This window comes from Leptodactylus fuscus, chromosome 5, assembly GCF_031893055.1.
Source record: "Leptodactylus fuscus isolate aLepFus1 chromosome 5, aLepFus1.hap2, whole genome shotgun sequence".
NCBI classification, from domain to species: Eukaryota; Metazoa; Chordata; class Amphibia; order Anura; family Leptodactylidae; genus Leptodactylus; species Leptodactylus fuscus.
In genome coordinates, this window is record NC_134269.1 from 205,998,749 (window position 1) to 206,016,533 (window position 17,785).

At 46.7% G+C, this 17,785-nt stretch overlaps 1 long non-coding RNA gene across 1 annotated transcript in view; it reads left to right on the forward strand.

Moving 5' to 3' along the window:
• The first annotated feature begins 4,594 nt into the window (after positions 1 to 4,594).
• Positions 4,595 to 17,785, forward strand: part of LOC142203971 (uncharacterized) — a 176,358-nt gene continuing 163,167 nt past the window's right edge. Inside the window, exon 1 of the long non-coding RNA XR_012716129.1 lies at positions 4,595 to 4,768. This is a non-coding gene — a long non-coding RNA (uncharacterized LOC142203971). The remainder of the gene's footprint in view (positions 4,769 to 17,785) is intronic.

Here is a 17,785-nt window from a genome sequence, read left to right on the forward strand (position 1 = left end):
AAAATCGGTCGCAGCATCTAAGGGGTTAGATACCGCTGTACGTTACAGCTGAGATCCGCTGCCTATTACAGCTGAGACCTGCCGCTCAGGATCTTAGCTGGCACCAAGTCTCATGACAAAATACAATTGCCCGGTCCTCACGGGGGGTCAGCTCCTACAGAACCTGCTTCTATGGAACATGGTAGCCTCACTATCCTTTGCTCATGCAACTGGAGATGTGGCCGAAACCATTGTGTGACCCTAGGGGGAACTTTCCCACGTGGCGTGACTACAAAGCCATAAGCTGTAGTGTACGTAGGCTCTACTACAGGTGGTGCAGAAGGACACCGCACCACAACAAATAGGGGCAACTAGATTTTCTTTGCTTAGTTAGGCTAGATTCACATCCGATCTGCTAAAACAGCTGTTACCCTCGCACACCGACAGACCCCATTTTCTTTCTGTGGATTTCTATGGCGGACTCTCCAACAGAGACTCCACTGCAGATGTGAACTTAGCCTTAGAACCAACTTAACCTCCTACCAGAGAGTGCTAGACTAAAGTAGGTGCAATTAAAGAGGACCTTTCACCACCTCAGCCAAGGGGGCGCCGTACCATTGATTCTGGTGCAGCTGTTATTTTTTTTTCTCTAGCCCCCACCATTCCCGAGCAATCATTGCTGTTGATTTCAATACAATTACGCTCTCTATTGTCAGGTGGGTGGTCCCTTTTTTTCTGCAGGACCACCCACTTGACAGAAGAGAGCAGATTTGTGCTACCCATTGAAATCAATAGGTAAAAAAGCCTCCGATTGATTTCAATGGGTAGCACGCGTATATCGGCACCCATTGAAATCAATGGGCTCTGTTTTAATGCGCCGCGCTTGGACACGTGTATACGTGTCTAAAGGAGCGGCGCGCTACACCGTTTGAAGGCTCTCTTAAGTCTTCACAAAGTCACCTACTCAAAACCATTTTGAGGAAAGTGTTGACTTCCTCCCCCTCTAAAGGTTATTTCCATCATATGCATATCGGTATTACAAGGATATATCATCAGTTTGTGATTGGTGCGTTTTATTCTACTATTATATCACCAGAACCAGCATATCACCCCAGCCCTGCAGATAGATAGGTTACTGTCCTCTGGACGCAGATCTGAGTTGAAATCGGGACATTCCTCCCTCCAACCGGGACCGCAGGACACGTCACCCAAATCGTGAATGTCCCGCGGAAATCGGGACGGTTGGGAGGTATGTATCCCCCCAGCCCTGCAGATAGATATGTTAGTGTCACCAGACCCAGCATATCACCCCAGCCCTGCAGATAGATAGGTGAGTGTCACCAGAACCAGCATATCACCCCAGCCCTGCAGATAGATAGGTTACTGTCACCAGAACCAGCATATCACCCCAGCCCTGCAGATAGATAGGTTACTGTCACCAGAACCAGCATATCACCCCAGCCCTGCAGATAGATAGGTTAGTGTCACCAGAACCAGCATATCACCCCAGCCCTGCAGATAGATAGGTTACTGTCACCAGAACCAGCATATCCCCCCAGCCCTGCAGATAGATAGGTTAGTGTAACCAGAACCAGCATATCACCCCAGCCCTGCAGATAGATAGGTTAGTGTCACCAGAACCAGCATATCACCCCAGCCCTGCAGATAGATAGGTTAGTGTCACCAGAACCAGTATATCACCCCAGCCCTGCAGATAGATAGGTTACTGTCACCAGAACCAGCATATCCCCCCAGCCCTGCAGATAGATAGGTTAGTGTCACCAGAACCAGCATATCACCCCAGCCCTGCAGATAGATAGGTTAGTGTCACCAGAACCAGCATATCACCCCAGCCCTGCAGATAGATAGGTTACTGTCACCAGAACCAGCATATCACCCCAGCCCTGCAGATAGATAGGTTACTGTCACCAGAACCAGCATATCCCCCCAGCCCTGCAGATAGATAGGTTACTGTCACCAGAACCAGCATATCACCCCAGCCCTGCAGATAGATAGGTTACGGTCACCAGAACCAGCATATCACCCCAGCCCTGCAGATATATAGGTTACTGTCACCAGAACCAGCATATCCCCCCAGCCCTGCAGATAGATAGGTTAGTGTCACCAGAACCAGCATATCACCCCAGCCCTGCAGATAGATAGGTTAGTGTCACCAGAACCAGCATATCACCCCAGCCCTGCAGATAGATAGATTAGTGTCACCAGAACCAGCATATCACCCCAGCCCTGCAGATAGATAGGTTACTGTCACCAGGACCAGCATATCACCCCAGCCCTGCAGATAGATAGGGTTAGATTGGGGAGATAAGCTGGTTCTGGTGAAACTAACTTTAAGATGAAGGAGCTGCAGCAATAATTTAGCACTATGGGGTATATTTATTATGCCTTGTACATCAGTTTTCTCACAAACAAGGCTTAAAAAGTTGCTAATTTTTGCTCAAACTTTTTCTTTGTTGCAACATTTTATTGGGGTGGGGCCCTGCCAGATTTTATAATTCGTACCAGAAATCTGGTGTCAGTGATACTGGAACTATACACTAGGTATGAGCCGGCGTAGATTTACCCATGCCCGGCTATGGAGACTTCTTGTCCCTCCACTTAGACGACATCTTAGTCTTCATCCCTCTGCGCCCCAGACCACAATACGGACAGGAATGGGACCTGTTATGAATTTTGCTCCCGGTCCCATACACTGGACTGTGAAAATTCACACTTGTGTGAATGGGACCATAGAAATGAATGGGTCAGCATGATAGCTGTGACAAACACTGACTGTGCGCATGGTCGTATGTATGAGGGGTCACGCTAACAAAAAACTAAAAATTCAGCCTGTGGCCAAAGTTATAACTGGTAATAGCCATTACATCCTGTGCTGCTCCTTACTAGGCCTCAGCCTGGGCTGCCATCACAACAGAGCAACCCTGCCCTGAGCCGCTCATAGTAAATATACTCTCATGCCCCCTACAGGACACCGGTGAGGATAAGGCGTACGGTTACCTCAGCGTCGTGTCTGTCTGGCCCGATGATGCATCATTACTAACTGGCGGTTTTACAGTTTCACCGCGGTAGGAGGGGCTTAGTGACGTGCACCCGCCCACTAACATCTAGAAAACGAGGCCTAGTCTGAAGCTCCTGGGCCCCAATCCAGAATGGGGCCCCTACTTACCTTGTGATATTTAGAATAGTGGTATATTTTATGTTGCTGAGGGAACGTTGGGGCCCCCTCAGGGTCCAGGACCTGGTGGTGACTTGTACCCTGACTTGAGTTTTTTCGCAGCGGATTTTGACGCGGAATCCGCCTCAAAATCCGCTACCAAAACCGGACTTCAATGGGAGCCGCTCGCTCTTTTTTCCGCTAGCTAGTAGCGGAGCAAAGAAGCGAGACGACCCTTCTTGCCACGGATTCCGCGCCTGAGTCAGCCGCGGCGTCTGCGGCGCAAGGCTCCCTCCCGATTAGACCCATTCATTTGGGCCTAATCCGGAGCGGAGTGCCACCACATGATGCCGGTTCAATGCCCGGCATCCGGTCGCGGCTAGCTGCGCATAATGTTGCAAATTCCGCCATGTGAACATACCCTAACTGCGCCCCTGTCTGGAGACACATCCTGAAAGTCATGGAGATGGCGGGTGTTGGCGTGTACACAATACCGCTCCATTCACACCGGGGAATTGCATGATCATGGGGGTCCAATGTGTCGGACCCCCACCGATCACTTATTCCCTGTCCTTTCGATAGCGGATAAGTATTGCTAGTGCAAAAACTCTTTAAGGCCCCACATTGCGAAACGCGGCCGAAAGAAATCAGAAGATGAAGTTCCCTCAGAACTACCTGGCCCACCATGTTTGAGATTTGGGTTGTCCGGGACTATGATATTGAACTCCATTTCCTCTTCCTCCATTAGTCTCATGGTCATGCTGCAGCTCAGTCTCATTCAATTGAATGGGGCTGAGCCGCAGTACCTAACACAGCCACTATGTAATGTACGGCGCTCTTCTTGGAAAGTAGTGAAAAGGCCACAAGAATCAGCCCCGCTTCCTCCTATACAAGTCTTTAGGGGAAACACCGCAAGTTATCCGGCAAGTTTAACCTCTTCAGTACCAGACTATTTTCCCTGTTTCAGGACTGGACACTTTTTTAGTTTTTTTTCGCAGTTTTTGAGGCTATAACGTTTTTTCTTTCAGGGTATTCAAATAATTTGGAAGTTGCTATCACAGACAATCAGGTGTCGGACCCCGACAGATCACATACTGACCAGTAGGAAAATTCAACTTGGGGCTAACATCCCCTTTAATCCAAGAGATCTGCCCCAATTGAAGGATAATGCAGCTCATACCAAAAACTGACAGGGCTTGCTTAGACCTGTAGTTCTCCCCCAATATCAAGTGCAGGCTCAGTTACAGACAAATCCTGTGTGATCTCTGCAGTTTTGCTTGCACAATCCCCCCCTGTCTGACAGCCTGAGCCTCTTGGTAATGTATAGCCCTCACCACTTCCGTTTTGCTGGCCATGGGGCAGGGCTAAGTGAGAGTAGTAACCTCAGACCCAGAACAATTAAATCCCCAATAGGTAGTATGCCTTTAAATGGGCGTGGCCCGGACACATCTGACATCAGGATGGGCGGGGCTTCGTACTCTGCCAATCTAGACACAGAGTAACAGTTTGTAAACAAGTCCTGCGAGTGATTGTACATGCTGAGGGCTCTGCACAGATGTGGCCATGTGTTATTACTGCCAGGAGGGACAACCAGAGGAAGGGGACAGGCTGCAAGTAAGTCACTTATGTAATGTTTGGGTGGTGGGGGGGTTGATATGGGGGAGGGGGAGATCAAGGGGCTGAAGGGGATCTCACTCTAAGCTATTGACTATAGTAAGTTCCATGTGTTATCTGTATCCTGTAATATATAGCACATGTTATATGATATTCTAATAGTTGTGTTGTATATTATTATAGTATTTGTCATAGAATAAGTGTTATGTATCTGTGTCCTATGATAATATTGTGGAAGTTGTGTTTACATAACATTGTTATATTGGTTGTGTTATACAATAATATGTCATACAATATTGTTATACAATAATACAACTATATCTTATAGTAGTTGTCGTACAATATTGTATATTAATATTGTTATATATTAGTTGCGTTATACAATAATATGGCTATATCTGATAGTTGTGTCATATAATATTGTTATATTGGTTGTGTTATACAATAATATGGTTATATCTCATAGTTGTGTCACACAATATTGTTATATATTAGTTGTTTTACAATAATACGATTATATCATCGTACAATATTGTGTCCTATATTAATATTGTTACATATTAGTTGTGTTATACAACATTGTTTTACAATTCTAGCAGGGTTGAGCCAATCTTGAGATTTCAGGATCAATTTTAAAATCGTTTTCCAGCCGATCGTGATCGTGATCCAATCTTTTCCGATCCCGATCGCTCAACCCTAGTCCATGCTTCTCTATGGGAAAAGTCACTTTTAGGGTTGAGCCGATCTTGAGATTTCAAAATCCAATTTCCGATCATTTTCCAGCCGATCCCGATCATGAAATTTGCTCGATCGGGATCCGATCGCTCAACCCTAAATTCTAGTTGTGTCCTATAATAATATTATATTAGTTGTGTCAGAGGGGCTGCAGTAAGATATTACATTCAGCTGTTTATCATGAAGTTGTAGCCCATTATACCCTAGGGATCTCTATTGAGTTGGGGTCCCTGGACAGAAGTCTCCCCTATCAGCTACTCTGACTTTGGAGGACCCGACCTATTCCCCATAGTCTGCCCACAGCTGGTTTCAATGGCAGATTAAGGCTGATCACGGGGTCTGACACCTGGGATACCCGCAGATCAGCTGGTTGTAGTGTTCACTTGATCGCTGCAGCCTCTTTGCTGAATATCAAGCACAGTGCTGTACATTGTATAGTGGTTGTTCTGGGTATTGCAGTTCAGCCATATTTACTTGAATAGGACTGAGCTGTTGCTGTACCGTGTGACGGATGAACGTGACATCATCGGCACGGGGAAGAAGCCATACTGCTTGTGAATACAAACAACTGATGGGTGGGGATCCTGGTTGTCAGACCCCATATGCGGTGTGTGTTAGCTATGATGGGCTAAAACAGCACCACCTACTGGATCCACAACACACCTTATCCATTCTAGAGACAACCCCTTTCCCTATGACTCCTCTGCCCACCCCATGACTGATGGGTCTTCTGGACCCAAAGACTTAGTGAATACTATAAATATGGTCTATGGGACTGACTAGTGACCCCCTCCCCCCAAACCCCCCCCAAAAAAACGTTGTCAGCCCAAGAGCTATTGCTTGTCTATGGACATAAGACTTCCAAACTGAGCGGATTTTAGTTTGTTCAATGTGGACTTCCCCTTTAATTTCCGTGCACCCTGCAGTGATAAGTTTGGTAAATACCAACTTGATAAAGCTGAGCCCGCCGATAGTGACACAAAGTTTCCATTCACTGACATTAACCACAAAGCTGATTTCGGTTCCAGTGAAATGATGCTGAATAGACGGCGTATTGTGTATTGTATTTGTCACGTGACCGCTCCTGTTATTGCGTCTATATAACGGATTACTAGTACTTGCTGTAAGTGACACTCCTACGTGACCCTTCAACCAACATCCGTCCTCACAAACTACAGCACGTCTCGTGATTTTGTGTATCATTTGTCATAGAACATTTAGAACCCCTTTGGCACGGCTGAGAGATTTCTGAGAAAGCCCCTTGTATGGCAAATCTGCATAAACCACACCCCCTTTTTTTGGAGAATCGGTCATGATGTCAAATAAGCTCTGCTACTTTTTTAGCATGTTGCGTTTCAGTAGCAGAAACCTCAGTGCTGTACCAAAGGGGTCTGGAAATTCCAAGATATCAGACTTCACCTTGTTCCATTGCTCCGTTATCTCTCAGAAGATCCCTTTAATTGGAGTATCCCTTTAAAGGGGACCTTTCACCAATTTCAGTTATTTGCTTCCTTCTAAGTGCTACTCCTCTGATTCTGATACAGTTGGAATTTTTTCTCTTGCCCCCACCATTCCTGAGCAATCCTTTCTGTTAGTTTCAGCCCCAAATATGTTAATTAGGCTTTATACTGTCAGGTGGGCGTTCCCAGGCGATCTGATCCAGCCAAGGCTCTCCTATCTGACAGTGCATAGCCTAATTAGCATATTGAGTGCTGAAACTAACAGAATGGATTGCTCAGGAACGGTGGGGGCTAGAGAAAAAATTTCAACTCTTTGGGAATCAGTCGAGCGTCGATGCTTTTTATATTAATTTAAAGGGGACACATGTTTCTGGGGTCTCAGCCACCAGTGATGGTCAGTCCTGGACCAAACACATCCTAGTGAGGTCAACAGTACATGTTTATTTGCACTAGGGGTCGTGAGTCCCCCCCCCCCCCCCAAACCTGACAATTTCTATAAGCCCTGCCCTCTTTGTAGTCTGGTTTACGGCACTGTTGTGAAGCATTTGAGAGGTACAGCCTGAGGAGTACTGTCTGGGATAGTTTGGTGGTTTTCTTTAGGCTTCATGGGCTGTGGTCTTGTCAGTGGGTTCCATCTAAGTATAGGATTTCGGAAGAGTATCCAATAGGGTTGAGGGATCTGGAAAGATCGGATCCCAATCAGCGATTGAGCAGATTTCGCGATCGGGATCGGCTGGAAAATGATTGGAAATCGGATTTTAAAATCGATCCTGAGATCTCAAGATCAGATACACCCTAGTATGCAAGCGAGAGGATCAGATAATAACTGCTGGGGTCTAAGGGATGCAGGTCATGGGGAACACAGGATTTAAAGGGGTTGTCCAGGGCTCCTTAGGATAGGGCATATAGTATGTTATTGGTGGGGGTGCAACACCAAAAACTCCTACCGATCATCTGTTTGAAGACTCGTAAGCCCTGCAGTTATATCACATTCAACAGTCACATGGTACAGCAGCAGCTCAGTCCCATTCATGCAAGCAATGACCACTCCTGTTCTGCTCCATTCATACCCTTGTTCTCGTAATCACTGGTTGTCACATGGGTGGGATCACCAACAATCGCACACTTATTGGTCCATTGTGACCAGAAGTCATAGCTATGTGATTGCTGAGATCTGTAGTCCTCCAGCAGCTGCTCTGCGTCCCTGTAGTATCATGAATGTCATATATGGAAATGATAGTATGACGGCGGCTGACCGCAGACATGTGCACGATACATTCCCTGCTGTCGTACGCACTGCAGTGTTCTGGAGGGCTCCTCGCTGTGGGGGGTGTACTTAAATAACCCTGCACTTTCCTAGTCGTATATTTAAAGGTATACGCTGTAGGTTCCCAGAACTGGAGCTGTATGACATAAAGCAGACTCGCAAGAGCAGGGACGGACCTGGACTTCCTATATGGAATCCTATTAAATACTATAGTCAGTCTGAATTGGCTGATAACAGGGAAAAATAGACTTTGAATAACGGTAAACAGGGGTGAGATTGGGGGCGAAGCACTTAATAGAGCTGTGGGCCAAATGCTTGTCCGGTGAGTTATTTCCATATGTTCAAGGGAAAACGTCTTTCTATACAGTAAGTCACGCCTTTGTCTCCACCATTTGCTATCCAGTCCCTTTTTGCCCCAACATAGTAATAGCACCCATCTATGTGTAACACAAAATTCATGTTTAAGTCTTGGTTTTCTTCACACCATAAAATGCCCAGTAGAATGCCCCCTTACTACCCCCGCACAGAATGCACCTTCATTACTTACATTAAGTACAATGCCCCTTAATTCTTCTCATCCAGTATAATGCCATCATATTTCTACCCACACAGTAGTATAACCCCTTAGTGTCCCTTGAACAATATGGTATAATGCCGATCTTCCCCCACACAGTATAATTCACCCCCTTAGTTCTCCCCACTCAGTATAATGTGCCCCCTTAGTTCTCCCCACACAGTATAATGCTCCCCCTTAGTTCTTGCCACACAGTATAATGCGCCCCCTTAGTTCTCCCCACACAGTATAATGCGCCCCTTAGTTCTCCCCACACAGTATAATGCTCCCCCTTAGTTCTCCCCACACAGTATAATGCCCCCCCTTAGTTCTCCCCACACAGTATAATGTGCAGCCTTAGTTCTCCCCACACGTTATAATGCACTCCCTTAGTTCACCCCTGTACAGTATAATGTCCCCTTCATTCTCCCTGTACAGTATAATGCTCCCTTAGTTCTCCCACACAGTATAATGCACCCCCTTAGTTCTCCCCACACAGTATAATGCGCCCCTTTAGTCTTCCCCACATAGTATAATGCCCCCCTTAGTTCTCCCCACACAGCATAATGCGCCCCCCCTTAGGCCTCCTCACACAGTATAATGTGCCCCCTCTTTTCTCCTCACACAGTATAATGCGCCCCCTTAGTTCTCCCCACATGGTATAATGCCCCCTTATTTCTCCCTATTCAGTATAATGTTCCCTCTGTTCTCCCGGTACAGTATAATGCCCCCTTAGTTCTCCCAGTAAAGTATAATGCCCCTTAGTTCTCCCTGTACAGTATAATGCGCCCCCCACACAGTATAATACCCCCTTAATTCTCCCCACACAATATAATGCGCCCCCTCAGCTCTCTCCACACAGTATAATGCACTCCCTTAGTTCTTGCTGTACAGTATAATGCGCTCCCTTAGTTCTCCCCACACAGTATAATGTGCCCCCTTAGTTCTCCCCACACAGTATAATGCACCCCCTTAGTTCTCCCTGTACAGTATAATGCGCCCCCTTGGCTCTCCCCACACAGTATAATGCGCCCCCTTGGCTCTCCCCACACAGTATAATGCGCCCCCTTAGTTCTCCCCACACAGTATAATGCGCCCCCTTAGTTCTCCCCACACAGTATAATGCACCCCCTCAGCTCTCCCCACACAGTATAATGTGCCCCCTTAATTCTCCCCACACAGTATAATGTGCCCCCTTAGTTCTCCCCACACAGTATAATGCACCCCCTTAGTTCTCCCTGTACAGTATAATGCGCCCCCTTAGTTCTTCCTGTACAGTATAATGCGCTCCCTTAGTTCTCCCTGTACAGTATAATGCGCCCCCTTGGCTCTCCCCACACAATATAATGCACCCCCTCAGCTCTCCCCACACAGTATAATGCGCCCCCTTAGTTCTCCCTGTACAGTATAATGTGCTCCTGCACATTGCAATGCCAACCTTAGTTCTTCCTACACAGTACAGTGCCCCCCTGTTCCCTAGTTCTCCCCACACATATATAATATTCACTAGATGCCCATTCACCCAGACGAAAATAAGGGTTTTGAGGTGCTTTGACCTCTGACCTGACCCCAGACTGGAGGAAAATCCTAATCTAAGCTATTCCATTTATTTTTCTGATTGTGATCTCTGTACTTAACCATGTAGGCCATAACCCATTAATGCCAATTGGCACCATGTAATACTTCACTGCAGGATTGCCAGATTGACTGATTAATTTTTGGGATTCCCAATTGTTCCATACAATACATTATTTTGGTTGTAGCCCCTTTAAATTAGGTGGCAGTCGGAGGAACGCCTTCTTCGTCGACGCTGCTGGTGCTTTACGGGAAGAATGGAGAGATTCTGTCTAAATCACATTTTTTGGATGTGACAGAATGTTCTCTCACTTGTGCAGATTGTATTTGCAGCTTTTGTGTATAAACTCCAGATACACAATGAGTCAGTCCATGACGGGGAGCGGAGGCTTTATATTTCACATCTGGACAGGATTAGCAGCCAAGGGAAGTGTGTAACCTGATCTTCTAAGGGTTAATTTCCTGTGGCGCGACCAGATAGTCATGAGTGTCGCCCAATGGCAGAGCGCAATGGCCTATTAGAAGAAAGAGGGTCAAGAAAAGGCAGATCCTACACTTTTTATGAGAAGATTATCCCATAGACAAGGTCTTTAGAACAATTAAAGCAGCACAGAGTATTTCAGCTACTGAGAGTGTCCTTAAAGTGATTCCCCACTTTTTTAATATCCTATCATATTTAGGTCTAGTATTCTCTCCTATTCTGCTTGGGACCATGTACAGTGTACAACCAGTACGCTATAAGCTCAAAAGCTCCCCCTAGTGGTGGCTGAATTTTAGATTTTTCACTGATCTTTAAATACAGAGGTTTCCAATGACCGGGTCGTCACTTAGTATCAGATTTCCCGGTCCTTGGGGACCTGTAATAGTGCCCCCTCAGTGATGGTCACCTCACCCTACCCCTACTTTTATTAAGGGAGCTGTCCATACCACCAATAAGTTATGCATGATATGGAGAGATCTCCTTTAATAACGTATAGGGAACTACATAAATGGAATTATTAAATAAGAGTTATTGAGTTTTATTATGCGCCGACTAATCATCCCAGCTCTGCCCCGCCTCTGACTGAAAATCATCAAAGCCCCGCCCCCTCCAGGGCTACAGGAAAGTGGTCCTTGGTACAAAAAAGAATGGGGACCGCTGTTTTACTAGAACGATATATTACAACGTTCTTTTACTATTATTAAAAAAAACATAATGGTACCCAAGGACATCCTCATCTACAGCGATTAAAGCTGGCCTCGTGTATTAGGTTAATCTCGGTCGAATCTAGAATTTCGACTGGTCTGACCAATTATTTAATGTCCCAACTTTTCTTCAAGTACATATATGTAGGGAGCATTATACAGTGTGCAAAGAACTAAGAGAATATTATACTGGTGAGGCAAACTAATGGGGCATTATACTGCGTGGGAGAACTAAGGGGGCTTTATACTGCGTGGGGTAAACTAATGGGGCTTTATACTGCGTGGGAGAACTAAGGGGGCATTATACTGCGTGGGAGAACTAAGGGGGCATTATACTGCGTGGGAGAACTAAGGGGGCATTATACTGCGGGGGAGAACTGAGGGGACTTTATAGTGCGTGGGGTAAACTAAGGGGGCTTTATACTGGTGAGGCAAACTAATGGGGCATTATACTGTGTGGGGAGAACTAAGGGGGCTTTATACCATGTGTTGAGAACTAAGGGGGCTTTATACCAATGGGTGTGAACTAAGGGGGCTTTATACCATGTGGTGAGAACTAAGGGGGCTTTATACCATGTGGTGAGAACTAAGGGGGCTTTATACCATGTGGTGAGAACTAAGGGGGCTTTATACCATGTGGTGAGAACTAAGGGGGCTTTATACCATGTGGTGAGAACTAAGGGGGCTTTATAGTGCGTGGGGAGAACTGAGGGGGCTTTATACTGTGTAGTTAGAACTAAGGGGGCTTTATACTGCGTGGGGAGAACTAAGGGGGCTTTATACTGCGGGGGAGAACTAAGGGGGCATTATACTGCGTGGGAAAACTAAGGGGGCTTTATACTGCGTGAGAGAACTAAGGGGGCTTTATACTGCGTGAGAGAACTAAGGGGGCTTTATACTGCGGGGGAGAACTAAGGGAGCTTTATACTGCGTGGGGAGAACTGAGGGGGCTTTATACTGCGGGGGAGAACTGAGGGGGCTTTATAGTGCGTGGGGTAAACTAAGGGGGCTTTATACTGGTGAGGCAAACTAATGGGGCATTATACTGTGTGGGGAGAACTAAGGGGGCTTTATACCATGTGTTGAGAACTAAGGGGGCTTTATACCAATGGGTGTGAACTAAGGGGGCTTTATACCATGTGGTGAGAACTAAGGGGGCTTTATACCATGTGGTGAGAACTAAGGGGGCTTTATACCATGTGGTGAGAACTAAGGGGGCTTTATACCATGTGGTGAGAACTAAGGGGGCTTTATACCATGTGGTGAGAACTAAGGGGGCTTTATACCATGTGGTGAGAACTAAGGGGGCTTTATAGTGCGTGGGGAGAACTGAGGGGGCTTTATACTGCGTAGTTAGAACTAAGGGGGCTTTATACTGCATGGGGAGAACTAAGGGGGCTTTATACTGTGTGGGGAGAACTAAGGGGGCATTATACTGCGGGGGAGAACTGAGGTGGCTTTATACCAGGTACTGAGAACTAAGGAGGCTAGGAGGAATAACAGAGGAACAACACAATTACTTTATGAGAAAAGATGCTAAAAAAAATTATTTAGTAACCCGACACGTGGCGAGGTGACAGGGCTTGTTCGGGTCTATTTTGGGGTGTCCCTTGCTCTTTTCAGGCAAGTGACATCACTTCCATTGGTCACATGGTCTTGTGGCAGCTCAGTCCCATTAAAATGATTGGGGCTGAGCAGCAATACATATTGGTTTCCACCAAACTTTCCCGGAAACCACTGTATGCCCGCGTACACCGACTACATTCATTGTTTTTGCAAAACATAAACCGTGAACTTTTTTGCTCCCCCCCAAAAAAATGACTGAAAAAGAAAAGTCGAGGCTTTACGTGCCGTCTGCTGCGAAGAGACGTTGTTGCTAACAAAACCACAAAATGTGATTATTGTAAAGGAAGTTGGAAATCTCCTCGGTTGGCGATGCCAGCTCTTTGTACGCTTGTTGGCAGCTCGTGTTTTTCCTCCTGGGTTCTCACAAACGCCCATTACGGGCTAACCTCAAAGTGGCAACTGCTTGTTCCACTTAAATTGGGCCACAGCCACAGGGGACATGAGTGTTACCCCGGGCAGGACAGTCATCTGCCGGAGAGGTCTCTATGATGTAGTAGCAGTCAGCCATGGGTGAGCGCGATGTGATGCGGTTACAGACATCCTTCCGACGCTTCCCATAAACACGTCTTTATCTGCTGCATCAGAAAACACAATGTTCTTTTCCATGTTCTATTAGTAGTGAGGCGTGAAAACGGTTAGTGTCAGGGGGTGAAGAAAAAAAAAACAAAAAAAACAATAACAAAGTAGTATTTTAATATATAAAAAATATCCGACATCTGTTAGACATTACATTACTTCACTTATAAGGGCAGAAGTTTGTGCTCTGGAGCTTCTGTTCCTACTGTATTTTTTACTTGTAACCGTAGTCAGCCATTTTGGAATCTATGGAGCACTTTGTTTAGTCACCTACTTGCATATATGTATACATAAACCTGCCATCTTTTCTGCTTCCTTTCTACTTACCCATATGTTTTTTGTATGGGGACGGCCAATTTGCCTGAGATTCTGCTGTTCTCTGTTTAGTATCACCAGAACCATAATATCTATCTGCGGGACTGGGTGATATGCTGGTTCTGGTGACAGTAACCTATCTATCTGCGGGACTGGGTGATATGCTGGTTCTGGTGACACTAACCTATCTATCTGCAGGGCTGGGGTGATATGCTGGTTCTGGTGACACTAACCTATCTATCTGCGGGACTGGGTGATATGCTGGTTCTGGTGACACTAACCTATCTATCTGCAGGACTGGGTGATATGCTGGTTCTGGTGACAGTAACCTATCTATCTCCAGGGCTGGGGTGATATGCTGGTTCTGGTGACAGTAACCTATCTATCTGCAGGGCTGGGATGATATGCTGGTTCTGGTGACAGTAACCTATCTATCAGCAGGGCTGGGGTGATATGCTGGTTCTGGTGACACTAACCTATCTATCTGCGGGACTGGGTGATATGCTGGTTCTGGTAACAGTAACTTATCTATCTGCAGGGCTGGGCTGATATGCTGGTTCTGGTGACAGTAACCTATCTATCTGCAGGGCTGGGATGATATGCTGGTTCTGGTGACACTAACCTATCTATCTGCAGGACTGGGGTGATATGCTGGTTCTGGTGACACTAACCTATCTATCTGCAGGACTGGGTGATATGCTGGTTCTGGTGACAGTAACCTATCTATCTGCAGGGCTGGGGTGATATGCTGGTTCTGGTGACAGTAACCTATCTATCTGCAGGACTGGGTGATATGCTGGTTCTGGTGACAGTAACCTATCTATCTGCAGGGCTGGGGTGATATGCTGGTTCTGGTGACAGTAACCTATCTATCTGCAGGGCTGGGATGATATGCTGGTTCTGGTGACACTAACCTATCTATCTGCAGGGCTGGGATGATATGCTGGTTCTGGTGACAGTAACCTATCTATCAGCAGGGCTGGGGTGATATGCTGGTTCTGGTGACACTAACCTATCTATCTGCGGGACTGGGTGATATGCTGGTTCTGGTGACAGTAACCTATCTATCAGCAGGGCTGGGGTGATATGCTGGTTCTGGTGACACTAACCTATCTATCTGCAGGGCTGGGGTGATATGCTGGTTCTGGTGACACTAACCTATCTATCTGCAGGACTGGGGTGATATGCTGGTTCTGGTGACACTAACCTATCTATCGGCAGGGGTGATATACTGGGTTCTGGTGACACTAACCTATATATCTGCAGGTCTGGGGTGATATGCTGGTTCTGGTGACAGTAACCTATCTATCTGCAGGACTGGGGTGATATACTGGGTCTGGTGACGCTAACCTATCTATCTGCAGGGCTGGGGTCATATGCTGGTTCTGGTAACAGTAACCTATCTATCTGCGGGACTGGGTGATATGCTGGTTCTGGTAACAGTAACTTATCTATCTGCAGGGCTGGGCTGATATGCTGGTTCTGGTGACAGTAACCTATCTATCTGCAGGGCTGGGATGATATGCTGGTTCTGGTGACACTAACCTATCTATCTGCAGGACTGGGGTGATATGCTGGTTCTGGTGACACTAACCTATCTATCTGCAGGACTGGGTGATATGCTGGTTCTGGTGACAGTAACCTATCTATCTGCAGGGCTGGGGTGATATGCTGGTTCTGGTGACAGTAACCTATCTATCTGCAGGACTGGGTGATATGCTGGTTCTGGTGACAGTAACCTATCTATCTGCAGGGCTGGGGTGATATGCTGGTTCTGGTGACAGTAACCTATCTATCTGCAGGGCTGGGATGATATGCTGGTTCTGGTGACAGTAACCTATCTATCAGCAGGGCTGGGGTGATATGCTGGTTCTGGTGACACTAACCTATCTATCTGCGGGACTGGGTGATATGCTGGTTCTGGTGACAGTAACCTATCTATCAGCAGGGCTGGGGTGATATGCTGGTTCTGGTGACACTAACCTATCTATCTGCAGGGCTGGGGTGATATGCTGGTTCTGGTGACACTAACCTATCTATCGGCAGGGGTGATATACTGGGTTCTGGTGACACTAACCTATATATCTGCAGGTCTGGGGTGATATGCTGGTTCTGGTGACAGTAACCTATCTATCTGCAGGACTGGGGTGATATACTGGGTCTGGTGACGCTAACCTATCTATCTGCAGGGCTGGGGTCATATGCTGGTTCTGGTAACAGTAACCTATCTATCTGCAGGGCTGGGCTGATATGCTGGTTCTGGTGACAGTAACCTATCTATCTGCAGGACTGGGGTGATATACTGGTTCAGGTGACACTAACCTATCTATCTGCAGGACTGGGGTGATATACTGGTTCAGGTGACACTAACCTATCTATCTGCAGGGCTGGGGTGATATGCTGGTTCTGGTGACACTAACCTATCTATCTGCAGGGCTGGGGTGATATGCTGGATCTGGTGACAGTAACCTATCTATCTGCAGGGCTGGGGTGATATGCTGGTTCTGGTGACACTAACCTATCTAACTACCACTCCTCTATACGTAGACCTATAAGATATGGATCTATTCTCTGATGCAGTTTACAAAAGTTTGTAGCCCTCTGGTCTTTCTGTAATGGCTGTTTTTTCTGTTCTGTTTTGGGTTTTTTGTCTTCAATAACACCTGATGTGAGGACTGAACCTCGAGCAGATGCCGAAACTGCGCCAAAGCAGGATGTGGTCTCTGGGGCTTGTTCTTTTTTTTTTTTTTTTTTTTTAAAGGTCTGAAAATGAAAATGTGACATTTCAAACTGAGGGACAATATGCACATTTTTATTTGTGTGTATGTTTAGTGTTAGGACACGTGCACGTATTTTGACACTGTTGACTTCGACTTAAAGGGGAAGGCACAAAAATCACAGAATTAATTTGACTGCCTCTAAATTTTGCTTTTTTTGCCTTACGCATTGAGGCAATGCTGTTTCCATTAACCTTTGCTAAAGCTTCCCAGGGTCAGGGTTGGTATTTAATCCCATAGGGATGGCTCAACTGTGTTCAACACTTCCATAGACTTCATTGATGATGGCCACATGCATGCATAGCCACCTCTCCTAGACTGGATCTAGGCCTTTGAGTGCCCCACCAACCTTAATCCAATCCAGAAGTTGTCCATACACATTGTTGGCAGTATCTGTTCCCTGATGGCAGATCTAAAATATGTCTTCTCATCAATGGACTCTAAAGCAAATAGAGTAGCAGCTGGTGGGTCCAGCAAGGCTTGACAGTGGACCACTTTACACAACTACATTTCTCAATGATTTACATGGGCACCACAGACCTGTTCCTGGAGATTTATTGGTTCATCCTAGGAGATTTGATGATCAATGTATGGTCCCTGGAGACTGGGTGCCTAGTGCCTGGTCCCCGGAGACTGGGTGCCTGGTTCCCAGAGACTGGGTTCCTGGTCCCCGGAGACTGGGTGCCAGGTGTCTGGTTCCCAGAGACTGGATGCCTGGTCCCCGGAGACTGGGTGCCTCTTGCCTGGTCCCCGGAGACTGGATGCCTCTTGCCTGGTCCCCAGAGACTGGATGCCTCTTGCCTGGTCCCCGGAGACTGGATGCCTCTTGCCTGGTCTCCGGAGACTGGGTGCCTAGTGCCTGGTCCCCGGAGACTGGGTGCCTAGTGCCTGGTCCCCGGAGACTGAATGCCTCTTGCCTGGTCCCCAGAGACTGAATGCCTCTTGCCT